The sequence below is a fragment of the Crinia signifera genome, chromosome 6, assembly GCF_055691185.1.
Source record: "Crinia signifera chromosome 6, ASM5569118v1, whole genome shotgun sequence".
NCBI classification, from domain to species: Eukaryota; Metazoa; Chordata; class Amphibia; order Anura; family Myobatrachidae; genus Crinia; species Crinia signifera.
In genome coordinates, this window is record NC_139222.1 from 42629436 (window position 1) to 42655126 (window position 25691).

At 46.9% G+C, this 25691-nt stretch overlaps 1 long non-coding RNA gene across 4 annotated transcripts in view; it reads left to right on the forward strand.

The window, feature by feature from the left end:
- LOC146007592 (uncharacterized) overlaps window positions 1-25691 on the forward strand; it is a 63495-nt gene that overhangs the window by 28744 nt on the left and 9060 nt on the right. For 2 of the 4 annotated variants that reach the window (XR_014444360.1, XR_014444361.1), the window contains exons 2-4: window positions 10608-10828; window positions 11043-11234; window positions 24772-25030. This is a non-coding gene — a long non-coding RNA (uncharacterized LOC146007592). The remainder of the gene's footprint in view (window positions 1-10607; window positions 10829-11042; window positions 11235-24771; window positions 25031-25691) is intronic. The other 2 variants (XR_014444363.1, XR_014444362.1) reach the window with 2 other exon arrangements.

The window sequence follows — 25691 nt, forward strand, 5'->3', positions numbered from 1 at the left end:
TGTTCCTTTGGCAGTAGGACGAACGTACCCGAATCTCTCTCTCTGCGACTTTGTTATTGAGGTAGTGCTGGTCAACAAGATCTGGGGTGGTCCTTTCCAAAGGTCTATCAAGCAACCTGTATATGGCAAAGCAGGGGAAACAACAACAACATCTCCTGGTTCATGGTTATGACAGTTCACAACAGGTGTCAACAAAGTCCTTTTGCTGCAGTTTTCCAGGTGTGGATACATCACTTGCATTTGTGGTCTAGGATCTCCTTGTGGGATTACCATAACCTGTGGCTGCCCGCCAAGCAATGTTTCGATGGGGACCAATGAGTTGGAGTTCTGAGAGTGATTCTACTACTACAAAAAGAGATTATGGGGTGTACCATCAGTCCTTAAAGGTTCACACATGACTTAAACCTTTCATATATATAAATATACTTGCATACTCAAGGGTGCTTCTGGGCTGCTATATCTATACACACAAACGTCAACACATATATATATATATATAAAATAAATAAATAAATGCTTCTAGAGTGGACTGTACAAAGCCAATTTTGTATTACCTGCAGAGGATCCTGCTGGAGGAGGGATGTGGAGATGGCTCTGTGGGAACAGCCGTTGCAGTTTCTTTCCCCCCAGACAAGTAAGGCATGATCCTGTCGTCTTACCTGTCTGTGGGCACGCCAGAAATTTCGGACTAATTTTCCACATACCTCCCCTGTCAAGACAAGTCAGGCCATGGGCTATCTCTGTCCTGACAGTTTGGCATGTTCTCAGAGTCACTGGTTTTCCTTGTCCATCTTTCTATTCCTGTCCACATCCCTTCGGCTTCCAGACTGCTTCTCCTGCAGGGGACACAAATCTTGTATTTCTATGTGAATATACTGACATTTACAGGGGGGACACAAACATTATCCGCAGAGCGCATGGCTCACCCAGCTGCCTTGCCAGCATGTTCATTATCAAGTGACACTGAATCCTCATCGAAGATGTGGGCTTTACACTTGATAACAGCCACTCTGTCCGGCAGCTGTGTGACTGTCAGAAATCTTTTAAACTTACAACGCTTGCGCCACTGGAGTGCCAGCTACTGAAACAAAACATCTGAGGCGCCATAGGGCCTAAGATCTTCTGTATTACCCCAACAAACATACTTGAAGTCGGCATGAATATTGGCTGTTTTTCTCTCAGTTCGCAGTACTATTAATGAGACTGCTGTTGCTGAGTGAGACGTCCAATGGGTTCAGCCTCTACTATGCCTTTTCCATCTATTACGGTATAGCCAGTGTACAATTTTCCCTCTCGGTGTTGTGGAAAGAACGAAAAAAAAATGAATTACCTCATGGGTTGTTACCACCCTTTGGGGGCATGCTGCAAAAGGTCTGACTCAAACATGTCATGCAATCATATTCGTCTCGGCTCCCACTAAATTCCACCATTCCAGCAACCTCAGCACCAATCCACCCTTTGTGCCTTTGGCGGGCACACCTGGTAAGAGTGTTGCTGGGTTTACAATATTACCCATTTTACTGGTAACATCAATGCAAGTTCCCATTTAGTGAACTTGGCTGATGAATATTTTTCACATGTTTAGGCAGAATTTTAGGAGTGTCCAGACTATATGAGGAGCATAAACAGTTAAAACACACCCCAACACCACATTCTCAGTTTTGTTTACCAGTAGTGCTATGGCAACTACACTGTGTAGACAAGTATGAAGTGCTTAAGTAATAGGGTTTAATTGTACACTGCAGTACGACATTGGTCAGGCTGGCATCACCAGGTTTCTTACGTCACTATATCTGTCGCCCCCTCAGCAGGTCTAATATTCTAAATCACATGGTCCCTTGTGTCAGTCATACCCATGTCAAAGGCTGTAATCAGGCCTGTTTCTCCTTCTTTATTATCCACATCTGTCTGTGAAGACATGGGTATTGTGATTGCACCTATTTATATGTAAATGCGTTTTACAACCCTTTTCATTCTTTGTAGAAGGGGAATGCTTTGTGTATTACTTGGACTGCTTTTCACAAGATGGTGGCTGTGGTTGCCCTGGGTAACATTAGGAGTAATGCTTAAAGTTATTGGGACTTTGTTCAAGATTTACTGAAAAATATCTATATTGTGACTACTCGCTTTACAGGGTACCGCATATTCACAATGGTATTTCTCTGCTGGGAGTGCGACAGATTCTTCGAACTATTTTTCTATGATTTGTGGGTTTCTGGAACAGAAGAGTAGGGGAAGGAGAACAAATTGGAAAAAAAGAAAAGAGAGAGAGAGAAACTCAAAAAGGGTAGAAAATATTAATGACAGTAATGTGTACATTTATTTTCAACCGAAAATTTTTCTTTTATTTTGATGACACCAGGATTTAGCACTATGGGGGAATTGGCTCTCAACTATTTGGTTCTTACCCTTTTCAACTCCTGTTCTGTCCTTGTAAGCCCTCCCTTTCTTTCTGTTTCCCAGTGTGGTTGTGACTATGGGCTGTGTCTAGGGGTATTTAGCTAAAAGTTCTCTTTTGGGAACCTTGTTATTTCACTGGGTATTTTTTTTTTCCAGCTCAACCTCAGATTTCGAATGGTGGGGCTGTACTTTGGGGCGCTATACTTTCTGTTTTTAACAGGGTTTCTATTGAAGCTATGGTTGCCATTGATCCTGTGTCCTTCCCATCTTTAGTTCAAAGGGAACTCGGTATTTGTGCTGTAGTTTTTAGCTACCTTAGATGGATTTGACTCTATAACAGTGGAATACAACATTAGCTTCTGAGGACTGTCCAGCATATCTTGCACTTCTTGTGTAAGATTTCTAGGAGTGTCCAGAAATACCCCATCAGGGGTGCACTAGATGACACATCCCATTTTACATAGTAAATCTCTACCCAGGAGGTTAGTCGGGCCGCTGCAGCCAACAGAAAAGAGTGTTTGGTATGCAGAGGCCCGCTTGTAACATCTGCTGGTTTCGTCAGTGGGTAATGCTGTATTTTTCCTGTTACCCCAATTGCTGCTACTAATTGCTTGACACAACCTAGACCAGGAGGGAATGTTGTTAACGGGTTTGGTACAAAAAAAAACTTTATATTTAAACTATTCCACTTACCCATATCTGAGGCTCCTCCCTCAGATATTGTCTTATGTTACCTGGATGTGGGGTGTATGTGTGTCCTACTCCCTGTTTGCATATATGTGTCATGCTTAGGGCGGCGTTGGCTAATAGGTGGGGCTATGGCTATGTGTTGAGACCTACCTGTCTTCTCCCATTGTGTCTCCCAGTTACTTACATATGTGTTATGTTTCCTATGGTTACTTACCCTGCAATGTCTGGCTATGTGTCCTTTGTTTCCACATTTGAAACATACTATTTGGTTTTGTCTTTCTGTCATAAATCGTTTGTCCAGATCAACAGCAGATTTCTTTAAAGTGTGTATTGACATCTGTCTGCAGTTGGGGTGAATGGTTTCTGTGTTGGTTCTCAGATTTTCCCTAAGACCTTGTATCAGCACAGAGACAATCCCTCCCTTAAGATGTATGCCGTCCCTGGGGCTGGGGATACCAGAGTGTTTTGGCAACGCCTGTAAAGCACGGTTGAAATATCCGCTGGTGGACTCACCATCTTTCTGTGTGATGGTGAACCCTAGGGTATTTTCAACTGTCGCTGGGAAATATACACCCAATTGTATATTTATTAGGCGTATATTTTCCTGGTTGCCCTGTTCAGTTAAAATCTTATCGCCCTCCACACCACTGTCTCGAATGAACTTCTGGACATTTATGTGTGAAGGGAGGCAAGCTCTCAACATGTATCGCCAATCCTTATTGGTGGGCTCATCTGAATTTCCTCGCTCCCTTACAAATTTCTGACACTTTGCCAGATCTTTGCTGGGATCAGGGAAATTTTTGATGATTGAATGACGTTCCAATCGTGTCCATGTATTGTGCATGTCACTATCCTTTACAGGCATTACCTCATCCCCGCCTCCCCGTCCACAAGGAGGTTCCACTGTGTGCAGAGGGTGGATCTGTATCCCCCCTGCACCATTGGACAACATCCCAGGAGCAACTATCTCTGTGCTGTGTTGTGTGTACTTACCTGTGTCTCCAATCGTGTTCCTGGCATCAGCCATCTCCTCGACCAGAACGGCAGCAGCAACTTGGGCTGTCTCAGCCTCTCTCTCCTTTCCGCTAGCTTCGCAAGGGATGGCTGATGTCAGGAATCTCCCTTGTGGATCTGTATCTTGCTTATAGGGGGTAAAAACAGGGTACAAGTTAGCAATGGATACATTATTACTTATGTCTTTCTTATAAGTCATTAACCCCTTCGGCACATATGGGGGTGGGGGAGCTGATTCTATTGTGGCAGCGGTTGTAACGGTTGCATTTTTATTGTGGCTGATTGCGTCAAGTATTGCCAGACCTCTGGTTCCCCATTGTTCCTGTCCTTCCTTCTGCCACAATTTAAGAATATCTATATGCTTCACTCTCTCTTTACGACTGGAGAGTAGGCATATTTCATCTTTTACTGCTGATAAGATTTCTGGATCGAAGCTACCAACACTGGGAAATTCTAACTTGCTGCCTTGTGTCATTTTTCTCCATTTATTTTGATAAACAACTGCGAGTTCACCGTGCTTCCTGCACATAATAAAAGCAGCCGATCCTTTTGGCCGGCTTGCTTCCTCCCTAACATGCACGTTATCACAGCGTGACCCGTTATTACCCATAATTACAGGAATAAACGTTCACGCCTAATAGATACCGGTGGGTTATTTAAGTTGAGAGCTCCCCAACCACTCACTTCTCCACACAGTGGCACTATTCCGCAATCAAGCGTGAAGCCCACAATGCGAGGTAATGTACTCAATCGCCAAGTCTTTCAACTAGCAGCGAACTTCTAGTCAACTTGCAAGGCGCGGCCTAATTTCTCCAGGGCACAACAAACTGGTTTTCCTGTGCCCCCAGAAATTGGATTTCTAAAGTAGCTAATCGGAAACAAGTGCGTTCCGATGTATCTTCTTGTACCCTCCTAGCGGAATCAATTCCACTGAAGGGGCAGTTCCTATGGGCACGTCGTCACGTGAACCCGGTCCTAACTGGACTGTCCTACACTGGACTACACTGCGCTGAGTCGTGCCGTCACACACCCGTTCGCCTCAGTTATTTTTCACACTGGGCGCTAGTTACACCTTGGTCTTATGCTTATTTTTGAAATATTTCTGTACAGAAAATCTTCCCAGGCTGGTAGCTTTTTCACTAGATACTTATGCAGGTATAAATCCCTTATAATACGCTATAGGAATCTATTAAAATAATGCTTGAGTTGCTTGTTTTTAAAAAAAAATGAACAAAAAGAAAAAAACTTATTTTCTTTTATTAATCACCGCCTTATCCACAGTATATTACTATACTGTTTAAATAAAGCTAGTGGTTTAATACTGTTCACCTTTGAGTTCCTATGTGTGCTGCATGTGCAGTACCAATGAACAGCCACGTGTGTACGTGCGTTGTTCACAGGCCGCCGATGAATCGGCCACCCACGTGTTCTATAGTGTATTTGCAAGGTTGCGCTCGGGTTTCGCTATACGCAGTAATTGCGCCTAAATGTGGAATAAATCCCTTAACTCTGTCCGAGAGTTACGTATCAAGATGCGAAATAAATCCCGCACTTAATCCGTAAACCACGTACAAAGATGCGAAACTTTCCCGATGTGGGCACGTGCGCGCGCACCTTGCGTAATACACAATAGACGCTTTACGTTACTGTAAAAGGCCCAGGACTTGTCGCCACGTGGCGGAGTCCCTGGTTTTGCAGTAACTAACAATAAAAGTTATAGTTTTGCACAGAGGGGATCCTCTATGTACTATAATAAACACAGACTCCACGTGTGCGAACCTTATCGCACGTGGTACATGTACTGTAATGAACAAGCAACTCAAGACACTATACCCCGTTAAACTACTTGTGGCAGGCAGAAGTACAGTTTACTAAACACTTAATGTATGCTTTAAACACGTGGTTTTCACTTATTGTGCTCCGGGTTCAACGCTAGCACTTCCCAAACCCCGCACCGCCGCGGACCTGGCCTATCCAGCAATGGATAATACTTCCACCCTTTTGCTGGTATAGGTCGGGTCGCACGCCTGGTACTGAGTTCTGGAATGTGGAGCGGACGGACGTGCCCCCAATTGTTAATGGTGATTATATATGACCAGAGATACAATAAGTGAAAAGCGCAGGTTACGTAATGTGTCCGCAACCTGCTTACTCTTTATACCTAACTACGTGCGAACAAAACGTAGCGCAGCGTAGCGTACCTTTTATTGTATATTAAACACCAAGAATCAATACCTTAATAAGAGATTCCTTCGCAGTACTTTGTCCCTAATCTGCGAATATACCTTAAAGGACAGTGTCAGTAATATACCTTATCGCTATTATGCGAATAAAACAGACACGACCACTGTATAGAAATAAGGAGATAAGAACTCCTTTAAAGGTTGTATTTAAGTCCCTAATGGACAAAAGGGGGTTACAGAAATAAGAATAAACAGGTATAACAAGTAATACAAGATGCTAACAATGAATACTAAACAGGCTCTGCTAAAGGGAAAGAATACAGATACAAGACACAACCAGCCAACAATACAATAAGTATAAATACCGTTAATGCAACCGTTTACCGTCTCATCAATTATGCGAAGCGCAGTCCGGTCAGAGCTCACTATCGTTCAAGGATGAACTATAGTCCGGTAGGAAGGTCAAGGAAAGGTAGATGTGCCGAAGAGACCGTGGCTGCTCTGGGTCGCCTATCTTATAGGGTCAGAAAGGGGAGGTCAAAGGCCGTTCTCATTGGTCGGAGGTCGTATGTCAGGTCAGCTGTGATTGGGGGGTAAGATGATACACCTGGTTTGGCTAGGTCCAGGGGAGTGAACTTTAAGAGTCCTTTGTTTGTTGGTTTCGGCGTCAGCAGTGATAAGAACCGGTTTCATCTAGATTTCTTTGTTACATACTTAAAAACAGAAACTGTCCCTGGAATATGGATTATGTCCATAACTATCGAGCCGTGTATATTGCGAAATATTCGCAATGACCGGAATACTTCGCACAATGAACGGAACGGTACTAAACATGATACAGTCAGATGTATGCAGGGCTAACTAAGCTATGTGTGGAGTTCTAAACCTTTATCTATATTTTATTTAGTGTCGGTATGTTTATTATGAATTTATGTGTGATAGTATGGCTAATCTTCTGGTCCACTTTGTCACACATACTCGGGTATGGAAACTTTATTTGCGCAACTCTGCGAACCAAAATGGCGGCCATACTATCCTAAAATGGCGTGTGTGCACCTAGACTTCCACAATACCCATCTCCATCGGGTATTTCTCCCGGAGGTAAAGGCCAGGGATCTGGTCACCTTAGTCCAGGAGATTCTCAGAGCTCGGAGCATTTCAGTATGGAGGTGCCTCAAGCTCCTGGGGAAAATGGTGGCGTCGTTCGAGACGCTTCAATTTGCCAGGTTCCACTCTCGGGTGTTCCAATGGAACATTTTGTCGGCTTGGTCAGGAAACACTCAGACCATGAAGTCGGAGATGATAGTGCTTTCTTCGGACACTCGAGACTCCTTGAAATGGTGGACAGAAGTAGATTCCCTTCAGTGGGGTCGGTCATTACAGACTTGGAACTGGTTGGTAGTAACTACCGACGCCAGCCTCAGGGGCTGGGGGGCAGTAGTCCTGGACCTCAGGCTGCAGGGCCTATGGACGGCAGAGGAGTCAGCGTTACCAATCAACATCTTGGAGCTGAGAGCTGTCTGGAAAGTGATTTCTTTGGCGGGAGACAGGTTACTGAACCTCCCTTTAAGGATTCAGACCGACAATGCCACAGCTGTGGCGTATCTGAATCACCAGGGAGGTACACGCAGCAAATTGGCCATGTGGGAGGTGTCCAGAATCTTCCTATGGGCGGAACAGAATGTTCCAGCTGTATCGGCTATATTCATACCAGGAGTGGAGAATATAGAAGCCGACTTCCTGAGCAGGGAGGAGCTCAAGGAAGGGGAATGGAGCTTACACCCTCAGGTGTTTCAGCAGATCACTTTGAGGTGGGGAACTCCGGATGTGGACCTGATGGCATCCAGGTTCAACCATCAAGTACCCAGGTTCTAGCGGAGGCAGTGGATGCCATGACTGTTCCCTGGCAGGGAAATCTCCTTTATGCATTTCCACCAGTACCAATGCTGGCGAGACTTTTAAAGAAAATACAAGGGCAGAAGGTTCCGGTGATCTTAGTGGCCCCAGATTGGCCAAGGAGGTCCTGGTACTCGAGGCTTCAGAGGTTGTCTGTGGACTCATGGCGTCTACCTCTGAGGCCAGACCTTCTAAGACAAGGCCCATTCAATCACCTGGATTCAGCTCGATTAATTTTGACGGCCTGGCTATTGAAACCACCATTTTGAAAAGGAAAGGTTTTTCTGAGGCAGTAGTTCAGACTATGATAAAAGCCAGGAAAGCTGTATCTTCGGCAAATTATTATAGAGTCTGGAAGACTTACATTCGATGGTGTGAGAGAAGAAAGGCTCACACATCTCATTTTAAGCTATCAAAAATGATGGAATTTTTACAAGATGGTTTCTCATCGGGCCTAAGCCTTCAGTCATTGAAGGTGCAGATTTCGGCTTTGTCCATCTATTTCCAGAAAAGGATAGCCATTTTGCCGGAAATTCAAACTTTTTTACAGGGGGTATCTAGGTTGAAACCTCCATACAAGCAACCAGTAGTGCCTTGGGATTTGTCACTGGTTTTGGAATGCCTTCAGAAGGCACCCTTTGAACCTTTAAGGTCGGCGGACCTTAAGTTTCTCACATGGAAGCTGGTGTTCTTGTTGGCAGTGGCATCAGCTAAGAGGGTGTCAGAGTTGGGAGCTTTGTCATGCAAACCTCCCTTCTTAATTTTTCATGATGATAGGGCAGTTCTTAGAACAGTGCCTCAGTTTTTACCGAAGGTAGTCTCTGCCTTCCATTTAAATCAGGAGATAATTCTTCCTGTGTTTCAACCCCCAGAGGGTACTAAGAAAAGGGACAAGTTGAAGAGTTTGGATGTTGTGCGTGCTTTACGCATTTATGTGGACAGAGTAAAGAGTGTCAGAAAGACTGACACCTTGTTGGTATTGTATGACATACACAAAATTGGTTGGCCTGCATCTAAGCAGACTATTGCTAGGTGGTTGCGATCTGTGATAGCTTTTGCATACACCAAAGTGGGTAGGCCTGTACCGGCCAGAATAAATGCGCATACCACCAGGTCAGTTGCCACCTCTTGGGCGGTTCGACATGGGGCTACAGCTGAGCAGGTTTGCAGGGCTGCCACTTGGTCATCTGTTCATACCTTTGCCAAATTCTATAGATTCCATGGGTTCGCGTCGGAGGACGCATCATTCGGGCGAGCAGTGCTGAGAGCTGCAGACCTGAGCGTACCCGACCCAAAGGACCGGCTCTGGAACGTCCCAGTGTTGAGCTGTGTCACCAGGACCATTGAAAGAGAAAAAGGGATTTTTGTAAGAACTTACCGTTCGAATCCCTTTCTCTGATATGGTCCTGGTGACACAGCGATCCCTCAGTAAGTATGCCAGAAGTTTTCATGATGTTCATGTTAAAATGGTTAAAGTTAACATTTATTGTTATAAAATGTGCATATAATATGTGCAGGCGTTTGTACTGAGTTAATGTATTCCAGTGGCTTTGAAAGATTGAACTGAAGAGTCCGGGATGCAGTAGGGGAGGAGCCTACCCTCTAAAAGCTTTAGGATAGGTGCCTGGCTCCTTCGGACCCTCCTACATCCCAGTGTTGAGCTGTGTCACCAGGACCATATCAGAGAAAGGGATTCGAACGGTAAGTTCTTACAAAAATCCCTTTATAATGGTGATTCAATTGTTTTGTGCACCCGTAGCTCTTGCCTAATGTAGTGGGAGCTAATGAATTGTTCGCAGCACTTGCCCTGGTCTTGTCGGCTGCATTCTTGCGCCCTAAATAAACTAGATGCAGCTTATTGCCCTACTGTGCGTGAAGGGTGCGAGGAGAAATCCAGGGGAGGTGCAGCCTGGGAGTCTGGTCAGCAAACAATTGACTTTGATTTTAAAGCTCGTTTGTCACTGAGCGTATGTTGCAGGCATGTCCAAAATGTGGCCCTTCAGCTGTTTTGAAACTACACATCCCAGCATGCCTTGCCATAGTTTTAGTATTCCCTAATAGCAAAACTGTGGCAAGGCATGATGGGACTTGCAGTTTCACAACAGCTGGCGGGCCATAGTTTGGACATGATTGGTGTATTGGGTTCGTTAGCTGTTCACTAGCCTTTTGCACAAACCACTTTGGCACATATGGAGATGTAATCTCTTTATTAGTCTTTTTATTAGTCTTGCACTCTACTATTACATATAATGCATGCCTTGACACCGTTTCACCGTTCGTGACACCCAAAATGTCGTTAAAATATTTGTTCCAACCAGATTGTTGCTCGGAAAATGTCCAAACTTTTTTTATTTCTTTACATTTTTGAAATACACAAAATGTTAAAATTGGATGTCAATTTCTACTTCATTTCCTTACATACAGGGAGCAACGTCTATCAGTCACCCCACCTTGACAAAGTGCCCAGCGAGGCATGAAACGCGTTGGAGACTTAAGAAGAGGAGAAGCCATCTTGCTGCTGCCCGAAGTACCGACACGCCAGTCGCTGACGTCAGCAAGTCGCGTCCCGGGACCAAAGCCGCAACAGAAGATTCCACCCAGAAGCGGACAGCAACTGAGCTGAGGAATACCGCTGCCTCTGTAAGGTTAGGGTTAGTAGGGACAGCACGACAATCTCCCTCTCTCACCTCACATCCTCCAAAAGGAGTGTAAACATTATTTTACTAATACATTTTTACTTTACAGGTGTCACTCGTATAAACTTATCCCAGCGCTCTTTTTTACCCCTCAGAACCTTTGCATTTATGAGAGCTGCTATACCATCAGTGCAGTTGATTTAACATTTTTCTCCTCACTTAGGATTATGTACCACCGAAGAAGGACGGTGAATGTGAGACACCCAGCAGCAGCCGTCCCTATGTGGTCAGAAGAGGGATCAGGACCCAGGATTCCAAGACTGTGCCTTAACCTCACTCAGTGATAAATGAGAGAGACAATGACCATAAGATCCTGAAACTCACCAACAAAATCATCCAGCTGCTGACCGGAGAGGTGACTGCTGGGAATAGGTCATTATACAGTAACACCGGGGGAGGTGACTGCTGGGAAAGGGACATTATAAAGTAACATCGGGGGTTGTGATCAGAGAGGTGACTGCTGGGAATGGGACATTATACAGTAACATCGGGGGTTGTGATCAGAGAGGTGACTGCTGGGAATGGGACATTATACAGTAACACCGGGGGATATGACCGGAGAGGTGACTCCTGGGAATGGGGCATCATACAGTAACACTGGGGGATGTGACCAGAGAGGTGACTGCTGGGAATGGGTCATTATACAGTAACAATGGGGGGGGGGGGGGTGACCGGAGAGGTGACTGCTGGGAATAGGACATTATACATTAGCACCGGGGGATGTGAGCAGAGAGGTGACTGCTGGGAATTAACACCGGGGGAAGTGACTGGAGAGGTGGCTGCTGGAAATGGGACATTATACAGTAACACCGAGAGATGTGACCGGAGAGGTGACTGCTGGGTATGGGACATTATACAGGAATGAGGCATTATCCAGTAACCCCAGAGAGGTGACTGCTGGGAATGAGGCATTATACAGTAACATCAGAAGAATGTAACCAGAGAGGTGTGTGCTGGGAATGGGACATTATACAGTAACACCGGAGGATGAGACCGGAGAGGTGACTGCTGGGAATGGGGCATTATACAGTAACACAGGGGAATGTGACCGGAGAGGAGACTGCTGGGAATGGGACATTATACAGTAACACAGGGGATGTGACCAGAGAGGTGACTGCTGGGAATGGGGAATTACACAGTAACACCGGAGAGGTGACCGCTGGGAATGAGGCATTATACAGTAACATCGGGGGATGTGACCAGAGAGGTGACTACTGGGAATGTGGAATTATACAGTAACACCGGGGAGGTGACTGCTGGAAATGGGACATGATACAGTAACACCGGGGGATGTGACCGTAGAGGAAACAGCTGGGAATGGGACATTATACAGTAACACCTGGGGATGTGACCGTAGAGAATACAGCTGGGAATGGGACATTATACAGTACCACCGGGGGATGTGAACGGAGAGGTGGCTGCTGGGAATGGGGCATTATACAGTGACCCCGGGGGAAGTGACTGGAGAGGTGGCTGCTGGAAATGGGACACTACAGTAACACCGGGAGATGGGACCGGAGAGGTGACTGCTGGGTATGGGACATTATACAGGAATGAGGCATTATCCAGTAACCCCAGAGAGGTGACTGCTGGGAATGAGGCATTATACAGTAACACCGGGGGATGTGACCGGAGAGGTGACTGCTGGAAATGGGACATTATACAGTAACACCGGGGGATGTGACCGGAGAGGTGACTGCTGCGTATGGGACATTATACAGTAACACTGGGGGATGTGACCAGAGAGGTGACTGCTTGGAATGGGGAATTATACAGTAAGACCGTTGGAGGTGACTGCTGGAAATGGGACATTATACAGTAACACCGGGGGATGTGACCAGAGAGATGACTGCTGGGAATGGGGCATTATAGAGTAACACCGTTGGATGTGACCAGAGAGGTGACTGCTGGAAATGGGGCATTATAGAGTAACACCGGGGGATGTGACTGGAGAGGTGATTGCTTGGAATGGGACATTATACAGTAACACCGGGGGGATGTGACCAGAGAGGTGACTGCTGGGAATGAGAAAATTATACAGAAACACCGGGGGGGATGTGACCAGAGAGGTGACTGCTGGGAATGGGAAATTATACAGTAACACCGGGGGATGTGACCAGAGAGGTGGCTGCTGGGAATGGGGCATTATAAAGTAATCCTGGCGGATGTGACGGAGAGGTGACTGCTGGGATTGGGACATTATACAGTAAAACCGGGGGATGTGACCAGAGAGGTGACTGCTGGGAATGGGGCATTATAGAGTAATCCTGGCGGATGTGACAGAGAGGTGACTGCTGGGATTGGGACATTATACAGTAACACCGTGGGATGTGACCAGAGAGGTGACTGCCGGGAATGGGAAATTATACAGTAACACCGGGGGATGTGACCGGAGAGGTGGCTGCTGGCAATGGGGTATTATACAGTAACCCTGGCGGATGTGACGGAGAGGTGACTGCTGGGATTGGGACATTATACAGTAAAACCGGGGGATGTGACCAGAGAGGTGACTGCTGGGAATGGGGCATTATAGAGTAACACCGTTGGATGTGACCAGAGAGGTGACTGCTGGAAATGGGGCATTATAGAGTAACACAGGGGGATGTGACCTGAGAGGTGATTGGTGGGAATGGGAAATTATACAGTATCACCAGGGGGATGTGACCAGAGAGGTGACTGCTGGGAATGGGAAATTATACAGTAACACCGGGGGATATGACCTGAGAGGTGGCTGCTGGGAATGGGGCATTATACAGTAACCCTGGCGGATGTGACGGAGAGGTGACTGCTGGGATTGGGACATTATACAGTAAAACCGGGGGATGTGACCAGAGAGGTGACTGCTGGGATTGGGGCATTGTACAGTAAAACCTGGGGATGTGACCGGAGAGGTGACTGCTGTGAACGGGGCATTATACAGGAGCACCGGGGGATGTGACCGGAGAGGTGGCTGCTGGGAATGGGACATTATACAGTAACACCAGGGGATGTGCCTGATTGCTAGAGAGGCCGTCCTGCCGAATACCGGTTCCCACCGTTTCCCCTCCCTACAATGCAAGGGGATGTGTAACAAAGACACTTGCCCTCGTATTCCACTGCTGCAGGAGAAATCCTTCGATGGTTGGCGACCATGAAAATATTTCTCCTGCCTTCACAAATAAGTCAATCTCAGTGCTGGATCATGAATAGTCAAAGTACATGACCGGACACACTGATACAGCTTTCACATCTCAAAATTCAGGGTCGCACCGGGACTTTGAAACGGTTCAGTCTCGGCCAGGGCCGTCTTAACGGAATGCAGTTAAAATCCCGTTGGAGGGAATCCTGGTGATGCCGGAATCCCGACCGCCGAAATCCTGACACTTTCTCCCTCCGTGGGTGTCCACGACACCCCTGGAGGGAGAATAAATTAGCGTGCCGAGCGTAGCGAGGCACCGGGCCTGCTGCGTGGCGAGCGCAGCGAGCCCGCAAGGGGGGGGGGGCGATCCACGTGCCCCCCTTGTCAGGATTTCGGCGGTCGGGATTCCGGCGTCAGGATTTTGAACGCCGGGATCTTGAACGCCGGGATCCTGACCGCTGGGATTTCGTACTGAATCCGTCGTAACAGCAGTGTAGGCCCCTGGGCAAAGCAATGCACTGGGACCCTTACCTATTCTCCCCTCCTCAGAAAAACTCTAAAGGTGCCTATACACATTCCAATGCGGCGGGTGCAATGTGTGCTTTGAGATGCGCGCTCCTGCGGCATCTCATCCCACTGTACAAAAAGTATGTGCTGCACATACTTTTTGTACTTGCTTTTCATCGCATTGCATGCACAACGCATGTACAAGGCATGCGATGCGTGCTATTTAAGCTCAAAATGCACGCCCGCATCGAGACGTGTATGGGCACCTTAAGTCAGAGAGAACCTGAGAATTCTGACTGGGAAGTGCAATTAACAGGTCAGATGTGGACTGCTGCTTTGAAGTTGGATATCTCCATTTCCCCAGGGCCGATTTTCAAAATTCTGGTATCCCTGGAAAAAGGGGATCCTCAGCTATCAGTGTAGGGCCCTTATACACCTGGGGCCCCAGAGCAAGTGCCCATTAAGCCCATACGAAAAGACTGCCCTGGTCCCGGTTCGCTGACGTCATCCGGGGGCGATTATGCTGTGTACACACGGGGGCGATAGGGGCTGAAATTGCTGGGAATATGGTCGCTGAGCGACCATATTGCCAGTGATTGGAGTGTGCACCAGCGATAAATCGCCGGGTGCGCGCTCCCGTTTTCAGCCCCTGAATGGTCGCTGGTCGGAGGAGCATGCTCCTCCGACCAGCGACATCCCCTGCCTCTTCACCCAGCAGTGTTTAAATTTTCATCTGCGACCATCTCTGGTCGCAGATGAAAACGGCACACTGGGCGATATGATTGCTGAGCAATATATTGCCAGCGAACATATTGCCCCGTGTGTACGCACCTTTATTCCTAACAATTTTGCTGCACCCGTCATCTTGAAACGTGCACATGTCCCTTTGATAATGAATTTACAAGACTGCCTAATTAGAGCAATAATTGATATTTGCGTGGAGATTAATAACAGTATTACAGACACACATGCTATGACCGATAACACACACGTAACAGACTTATTTTTTTTTTTTCTAATGCACTTTATTTCACATTTATCACTTTTCACTTATGTTTTTAATATTTCGCTGTCCTTAATAAATTAATCAATAAACATCATGTTTTAGCCAATTCTCTGTTTCTTGGGTCACTTTATTAATGTACCTATAATATTAATCAGAACATTAATATATGCTAACCTAGATTGCCCCTTGTAGGAATACTTTATCTTTCTTTGCTTCCAAGTCTAATACATATTCCTGGGTGTGCCTCCCCCATTACCAATTGATACTTAATATAGTAATGCAGGGGTGAGATAGCTATACCAATTACAGGCCGTGCGGATTGATAACCTCTATCTATTAACCTGTATCAGCGGTATCAGATGGTCGACATGGGTCTAGGTCGACAGGTCATTAGGTCAACATGGTCTAGGTCGACTGGGTTTTTCACTGGATTTTTTTTTTTTTTTTTGAGCCGACATGTGCCGACAGGCGGAATTTCATGCCCTACCATCCACTAGGGCAGGCGTTCCCAACAACGGTCCTCAAGGCACACCAACAGTGAAGGTTTTAGTGATATCCAGGCTTCAGCACAGATGGATTAATCCGAATCACAGGTACTAATTAAGTCACCTGTGCTCAAGCCTGGATATCATTAAAACCTGTACTGTTGGTGTGCCTTGAGGACCGTGGTTGGGAATGCCTGCACTAGGGTGTGGTGGGAGAATAACATAGAGTGCCAAGCACAGCCAGACATGCGAGGGGATGCGGAGCACTTAATCCTGTTTTCATGTTGACTGTGTCTGCATTCGGGTAAAAAAAAAAGTACAAAACCCCATGTTGAGCTAGACCATTTCGACCTAATGCTTTTTTTGACCAAATGACCTGTTGACCTTGACCCATGTTGACCTTGCAGTATGTTGACCTAATGACTGTCGACAATCTTTAGGTCGACCATATGATCCTTACCTGTTTCAGCAAGGAGTGTGAGGCCAATTTCTCTCCAGGGAATGGAGAAATATCTGTGTTTAGAGCCAGACTAGAATCACGTCTGTCTGTACGGGTTGCCCGTCGTCAGGCCGCGCCCGCAGACAATAGATCGGGTATCATTTTATTTTTTTAATGTATGTTTGACGAAGGCCATACACTTCATTGGAGGCGAAGATCCGCAGACGAAGGCCAGAGCATACAGCTAATTGCTGCCGATCCTACTATTAAAAAAGAAAAAGGAATGTATTGTATACACAGAACATCAAACATGCCTTCCAACTTTTACCAATAGATCAGTGGGACCTGCATGCAGCTGGCCCTGGAAAGGGGCGGGGCTATGTGCAACGGGGGCGGGACTGGGCATCGAGGCCCCGGGTTTTCCATCTTCTTTGCCAGCGTACCCAGTCCCGTCTCTCCTTGCTGCACACGGCACCTATACAGCAATCACCGGCTGCTCCACAAAGCAGAGCAGCCATGATCACCTCCCCTCAAGGGACATCAGGGCAGGCTCCAAATAGCGGGACCATACCACTGTAATCAGGACAGTTGGGAGGAATGCTATAAATACATTATCATGTAGCGCCTATTATTCCTGTTGTCCGACTCTACCTGTATGACTACATGTGAAGGAACACACAGAGGCTGCTTCTTTTGCCCAACGTTTGGGAATTTATGATATTTTCGTTTTCGGGACTTGTCTCCTGTCCTACATAACAGTTTATAGATGCTGTGACCAGGGGTGAGGATCATTAAGTCGACAGTAATTAGATCTATTGGTCGGCAGTGAAAAGGTCTACATATGAAAAAGATCGACCTGGTTTAAATTGACGCTGAAAACGGTCGACACAATCCAAAAGGCTGCATGAAAAAGGTCAACACATGAATAGGTCGACATGAGTTATTAACCCCTTCCCGACATTCGACGTACATTTACGTCATGGTCGGGATGTACTTCCCGACACATGGCATAAATGTACGTCATGCCTTTGAAGTGCCACCGCGTCTATAGACACGGTGACAGAGGGACGATGTCTGCTGTCCATGACAGCAGACATCCTCCCTCATTGCCCAGGGGGGGCAGGGTTGCCCCCCGTCATGGGCAATCGCTGCGATTGGCTGTTCAAACGTGAACAGCCAAAGCCAGCGTTAAACTGTGTTGTGTAAAATTTAGACTCTGCTGCCCCCTAGTGTCCAAAAAAATTAAAGGCGGTTGAAATAATGATGTAATAATAAAGTTTAGATATGGTTTATGTTAGTTATTAACTATTTTGAGTGGTATGATTATTTGTCTCACAAGCAGAAAATTTTGCAAATAGCAAAATGTTTCATTTTTTTACGACATTTTGGTATTTTTCACAAAAAAAAAAAAAAACTGTATCAACCAAAATTCACCACTAATTTAAAGTACAATGTGTCACGGGAAAACAATCTCAAAATCACTGGGATAAGTAAAAGCAAAAAAAAGTTATCCCCACTTAAGTGATTTGAAAAAAAGGGCTCTGTCAGGAAGGCAAAAACATGCTGTGTCGTGAAGGGGTTAAAGAAAATTGTGTATGTGGAAATCTGCTGACACGGGCACGGGCTGTGAGCTGCTGACCTGTAAGGAGCGGGGGCTGCGCAGCTGTGTGACCAGGAATGGCGCCAGGAGAGCCAGGCTCCTCCAAGTCCCCTACTGCTGCCACCTGCCAGAGGGAAGGGAACCGCGCTGCCCCCACTAGCTGCCAATCACAGGAGGAGCCAGAGAGAACAGAATGATGTGTGCTGCCGAGGTGTCCTACATAGTGCCTGCCCGTGGAGGAGCCGAGAGGGTGAAGACTAGAACCTCATGGAAGAAGGTGCTGAGGGGGTAAATTACCTGGGAGCACACCCAGCCGGAGGATTCTCCTGAAAATGCTCCGAAGAAGATAGAGGATGCAGCAAGTGGAGACCAAGGTGCGCAGGCACCGCGGAGGACACCCGCTCTCGAGGAACCAAGACTGGAGGACATGCAAGGACCCCTAGCTGGAGACCTGTAGAAGCCCCCTCAGTGGTGCGGAGCTGCCCCTAGAGATGCCTGCCCGAAAGTAAGTTAAGAACACGATGTAACATCAAGGACAGGAGCTGCGCAGAGGACAGGTGACAGCCCAGCGGAGGAGAGGATAGAGGAAGATCCCCAGCCTGATAGAAGCCGGGGGTGGAAGCAGAGGCCGACCCTGAACAGCACGACAGGCGGAGCAGAGGACGACCCAGCACCTCCTGCTGCAGGAGCCGAGGACACCACCGCATCTCGCCCCCGGCCTGCTGTCTCCATAGGGTCAGAGGTATAAGCAGAGCCTGTGGCTGGTTTTAGGGGGGGGGGTCGTTTAGAATATATTTTTTTTATTGTTAATATTGTGTGCCATATTGCGGGAACCATGAGGGTGACTGTGAGGGGCCATGCAAACTGGTGGTGGTGGAGACCAGGCACGCAGGGAGATCGAGGAGCAGACTGGACAGCGGGAGCTGGGACCCTGCGCTGCTGCAGCAGCAGAGATCTAGCGCTATGAGAAGGAGGAAGAAGCCAGGTACCGACTGAGGGAGAGGAGCAGACCTGGCGCTGGAGAGTGGGTGCTGGGGACCCCGCGTTGCTGCACAGATCCGGAGCCATGAGCAGGCGGAAGAGACCAGGTACCCGCAGAGGAAGAGGGTCAGACCCGGCACTGGAGAGAGGGAGCTGGGGACCCCGCGTTGCTGCTGCAGATATCAGGCGCCAAGAGCTGGAGGAAGACACTAGGCTATGAGGGGCCGTTCAAGTCAAAATTACAACTTCCTGACTATGACATATCACGATCTGAATATAGTGTATGGCGAGCTGAATATAGTGTATGACGAGTTGAATATGACATATAACGAGCTGAGTATGACATATAACGAGTTGGATATAATGTATGACGAGCTGGATATGGTGTATAACGAGTTGAACACTTATTGGTAAGCTGCTCAATCAGAGGTCTGTCATTCAGGTGCCAACAGGGAGGGGTAAATCTGGTTAGGAAAAAAAACAGTTTGTATCCCTATTGCACACTGAATGAGAAATATACATATAATAATCAGATAATACAGAGATCTTGGTTGCATATATCTGCAGATATAGGGTTAAGCCCCCAGGCCGTACGTCAAAGCGTCTGTCACTGGGGGTCCCTAACACTGGGTATGGGTCTGGGGTGTGGGCCCCCAACATGCCGACACAGGCTGACTACTCCAGGGCAGCACACAAATGAAAGTTAGTAGGTGTTAAATAAGAAGCACATAAGTGCTATGTAGGGAGGTGAAGGTGTGATTAAAATAATACATACAATAGGGAAAAAACATAAATGTTAATAAAGTGTTAGGGTGTGCTACCCTGGAGCAGACCAGCCATACCAACCAAGGGGGAATCACACTCCCAAACCCATCCCATGCACAATAACAAATTTATGGGCCTAATAGCCCAGTGTAAGGCCACATGATAATGGCTTACAACATCTGAGAGCCAGCTTACCTGGAGATACCCCTGGCTTCTCCAATGGCACTCAGGTGTCAGCAATCCCTCCTATTGCTGACCCATCTATGCCTCTCAACTGCACAACACTTTTATTGGTAAGCTGCTCAATCAGAGGTCTGTCATTCAGGTGCCAACAGGGAGGGGTAAATCTGGTTAGGAAAAAAAAAACAGTTTGTATCCCTATTGCACACTGAATGAGAAATATACATATAATAATCAGATAATACAGAGATCTTGGTTGCATATATCTGCAGATATAGGGTTAAGCCCCCAGGCCGTACGTCAAAGCGTCTCTGTCACTGGGGGTCCCTAACACTGGGTATGGGTCTGGGGTGTGGGCCCCCAACATGCCGACACAGGCTGACTACTCCAGGGCAGCACACAAATGAAAGTTAGTAGGTGTTAAATAAGAAGCACATAAGTGCTATGTAGGGAGGTGAAGGTGTGATTAAAATAATACATACAATAGGGAAAAAACATAAATGTTAATAAAGTGTTAGGGTGTGCTACCCTGGAGCAGACCAGCCATACCAACAAAGGGGGAATCACACTCCCAAACCCATCCCATGCACAGTAACAAATTTATGGGCCTAATAGCCCAGTGTAAGGCCACATGATAATGGCTTACAACATCTGAGAGCCAGCTTACCTGGAGATACCCCTGGCTTCTCCAATGGCACTCAGGTGTCAGCAATCCCTCCTATTGCTGACCCATCTATGCCTCTCAACTGCACAACACTTTTATTGGTAAGCTGCTCAATCAGAGGTCTGTCATTCAGGTGCCAACAGGGAGGGGTAAATCTGGTTAGGAAAAAAAACAGTTTGTATCCCTATTGCACACTGAATGAGAAATATACATATAATAATCAGATAATACAGAGATCTTGGTTGCATATATCTGCAGATATAGGGTTAAGCCCCCAGGCCGTACGTCAAAGCGTCTCTGTCACTGGGGGTCCCTAACACTGGGTATGGGTCTGGGGTGTGGGCCCCCAACATGCCGACACAGGCTGACTACTCCAGGGCAGCACACAAATGAAAGTTAGTAGGTGTTAAATAAGAAGCACATAAGTGCTATGTAGGGAGGTGAAGGTGTGATTAAAATAATACATACAATAGGGAAAAAACATAAATGTTAATAAAGTGTTAGGGTGTGCTACCCTGGAGCAGACCAGCCATACCAACAAAGGGGGAATCACACTCCCAAACCCATCCCATGCACAATAACAAATTTATGGGCCTAATAGCCCAGTGTAAGGCCACATGATAATGGCTTACAACATCTGAGAGCCAGCTTACCTGGAGATACCCCTGGCTTCTCCAATGGCACTCAGGTGTCAGCAATCCCTCCTATTGCTGACCCATCTATGCCTCTCAACTGCACAACACTTTTATTGGTAAGCTGCTCAATCAGAGGTCTGTCATTCAGGTGCCAACAGGGAGGGGTAAATCTGGTTAGGAAAAAAAACAGTTTGTATCCCTATTGCACACTGAATGAGAAATATACATATAATAATCAGATAATACAGAGATCTTGGTTGCATATATCTGCAGATATAGGGTTAAGCCCCCAGGCCGTACGTCAAAGCGTCTCTGTCACTGGGGGTCCCTAACACTGGGTATGGGTCTGGGGTGTGGGCCCCCAACATGCCGACACAGGCTGACTACTCCAGGGCAGCACACAAATGAAAGTTAGTAGGTGTTAAATAAGAAGCACATAAGTGCTATGTAGGGAGGTGAAGGTGTGATTAAAATAATACATACAATAGGGAAAAAACATAAATGTTAATAAAGTGTTAGGGTGTGCTACCCTGGAGCAGACCAGCCATACCAACAAAGGGGGAATCACACTCCCAAACCCATCCCATGCACAATAACAAATTTATGGGCCTAATAGCCCAGTGTAAGGCCACATGATAATGGCTTACAACATCTGAGAGCCAGCTTACCTGGAGATACCCCTGGCTTCTCCAATGGCACTCAGGTGTCAGCAATCCCTCCTATTGCTGACCCATCTATGCCTCTCAACTGCACAACACTTTTATTGGTAAGCTGCTCAATCAGAGGTCTGTCATTCAGGTGCCAACAGGGAGGGGTAAATCTGGTTAGGAAAAAAAACAGTTTGTATCCCTATTGCACACTGAATGAGAAATATACATATAATAATCAGATAATACAGAGATCTTGGTTGCATATATCTGCAGATATAGGGTTAAGCCCCCAGGCCATACGTCAAAGCGTCTCTGTCACTGGGGGTCCCTAACACTGGGTATGGGTCTGGGGTGTGGGCCCCCAACATGCCGACACAGGCTGACTACTCCAGGGTAGCACACAAATGAAAGTTAGTAGGTGTTAAATAAGAAGCACATAAGTGCTATGTAGGGAGGTGAAGGTGTGATTAAAATAATACATACAATAGGGAAAAAACATAAATGTTAATAAAGTGTTAGGGTGTGCTACCCTGGAGCAGACCAGCCATACCAACAAAGGGGGAATCACACTCCCAAACCCATCCCATGCACAATAACAAATTTATGGGCCTAATAGCCCAGTGTAAGGCCACATGATAATGGCTTACAACATCTGAGAGCCAGCTTACCTGGAGATACCCCTGGCTTCTCCAATGGCACTCAGGTGTCAGCAATCCCTCCTATTGCTGACCCATCTATGCCTCTCAACTGCACAACACTTTTATTGGTAAGCTGCTCAATCAGAGGTCTGTCATTCAGGTGCCAACAGGGAGGGGTAAATCTGGTTAGGAAAAAAAACAGTTTGTATCCCTATTGCACACTGAATGAGAAATATACATATAATAATCAGATAATACAGAGATCTTGGTTGCATATATCTGCAGATATAGGGTTAAGCCCCCAGGCCGTACGTCAAAGCGTCTCTGTCACTGGGGGTCCCTAACACTGGGTATGGGTCTGGTTATGTTTTTTCCCTATTGTATGTATTATTTTAATCACACCTTCACCTCCCTACATAGCACTTATGTGCTTCTTATTTAACACCTACTAACTTTCATTTGTGTGCTGCCCTGGAGTAGTCAGCCTGTGTCGGCATGTTGGGGGCCCACACCCCAGACCCATACCCAGTGTTAGGGACCCCCAGTGACAGAGACGCTTTGACGTACGGCCTGGGGGCTTAACCCTATATCTGCAGATATATGCAACCAAGATCTCTGTATTATCTGATTATTATATGTATATTTCTCATTCAGTGTGCAATAGGGATACAAACTGTTTTTTTTCCTAACCAGATTTACCCCTCCCTGTTGGCACCTGAATGACAGACCTCTGATTGAGCAGCTTACCAATAAAAGTGTTGTGCAGTTGAGAGGCATAGATGGGTCAGCAATATGAGGGATTGCTGACACCTGAGTGCCATTGGAGAAGCCAGGGGTATCTCCAGGTAAGCTGGCTCTCAGATGTTGTAAGCCATTATCATGTGGCCTTACACTGGGCTATTAGGCCCATAAATTTGTTATTGTGCATGGGATGGGTTTGGGAGTGTGATTCCCCCTTTGTTGGTATGGCTGGTCTGCTCCAGGGTAGCACACCCTAACACTTTATTAACATTTATGTTTTTTCCCTATTGTATGTATTATTTTAATCACACCTTCACCTCCCTACATAGCACTTATGTGCTTCTTATTTAACACCTACTAACTTTCATTTGTGTGCTGCCCTGGAGTAGTCAGCCTGTGTCGGCATGTTGGGGGCCCACACCCCAGACCCATACCCAGTGTTAGGGACCCCCAGTGACAGAGACGCTTTGACGTACGGCCTGGGGGCTTAACCCTATATCTGCAGATATATGCAACCAAGATCTCTGTATTATCTGATTATTATATGTATATTTCTCATTCAGTGTGCAATAGGGATACAAACTGTTTTTTTTCCTAACCAGATTTACCCCTCCCTGTTGGCACCTGAATGACAGACCTCTGATTGAGCAGCTTACCAATAAAAGTGTTGTGCAGTTGAGAGGCATAGATGGGTCAGCAATAGGAGGGATTGCTGACACCTGAGTGCCATTGGAGAAGCCAGGGGTATCTCCAGGTAAGCTGGCTCTCAGATGTTGTAAGCCATTATCATGTGGCCTTACACTGGGCTATTAGGCCCATAAATTTGTTATTGTGCATGGGATGGGTTTGGGAGTGTGATTCCCCCTTTGTTGGTATGGCTGGTCTGCTCCAGGGTAGCACACCCTAACACTTTATTAACATTTATGTTTTTTCCCTATTGTATGTATTATTTTAATCACACCTTCACCTCCCTACATAGCACTTATGTGCTTCTTATTTAACACCTACTAACTTTCATTTGTGTGCTGCCCTGGAGTAGTCAGCCTGTGTCGGCATGTTGGGGGCCCACACCCCAGACCCATACCCAGTGTTAGGGACCCCCAGTGACAGAGACGCTTTGACGTACGGCCTGGGGGCTTAACCCTATATCTGCAGATATATGCAACCAAGATCTCTGTATTATCTGATTATTATATGTATATTTCTCATTCAGTGTGCAATAGGGATACAAAATGTTTTTTTTCCTAACTGTATAACGAGTTGGCTATGAATATGACCAGCTGAGAGAGAGAGAAACGTATATGTAGCTTGTAAAAATCCCCCCAATAACGAGCTGAATATGACGAGCTGGATAAAGTGTATAGCGAGTTGGCTATGAATATGACGAGCTGGATATAGTGTATAGCGAGTTGGCTATGAATATGACGAGCTGAATATGACGAGCTGAATATGACGATTGTGTTTTATTTATTTATTTTTTAAGAGGCCCGGACACTGTATATACTAATAGAGCTGGGCTGCCTGCTAGATAGGCTGTATGCCCGCCCTTGTCTGTGAGGATTGGACACATGTACACATGACCTGTGATTGACAGAGGAGCCGATACGCGTGTGCCGCCTCCCAGCTGCCCCGTCTTCCAGATCACAGGACAGTGGACGCGTACTTCCGGGAGCTGCGCCGCCTGGACCACAGGAGGAGACTGGTCAGCCCTGCAGCGCTGCCCTGGTGTGGACCGTCTGGTGGTGAGTACAGTCAGACTGCTGCATGATGTCGCCGGCTACCCCCGCTGCCACCATGTCCTGACTGCGTCTCCTTCCTCCACCCTCCCACGCTGCTGCCTCGGCCTCCCGTTTACTGCTGCGCCAGCCGCCCTCCTCCATTTCTGCATACAGTATAAGGGTGACATTTTGATGGCTTACAATTTAAGGGGCTGTTGTGATGAAAGACAGTGTGGGGCTGGTGCGATGGTGACAGTGTGGGGCTGTTGCAATGGGGAGACTACAGTGCGGGCTGGAGCAATGGGGAGACTACAGTGTGGAGCAGGTGCAATGGGGAGACTACAGTGTGGGGCTGGTGTGATGGGGACAGTGTGGGGCTGGTGTGATGGGAGACTACAGTGTGGGGCTGGTGTGATGGGAGACTACAGTGTGGGGCTGGTGTGATGGGAGACTACAGTGTGGGGCTGGTGCGATGGGGACAGTGTGGGGCTGGTGCGATGGGGGACAGTGTGGGGCTGCTGCGATGGGGGACAGTGTGGGGCTGCTGCGATGGGGGACAGTGTGGGGTAGGTGCAATGGGGTTAGGTTTTTTTTCCTTGAAATGCCGCCTGCCACCGCTGGGAATAAAGAATAATCCGCGTGGCATTATGTGAATTTTGGCTCAATCCGCGTGGCATTATGTGAA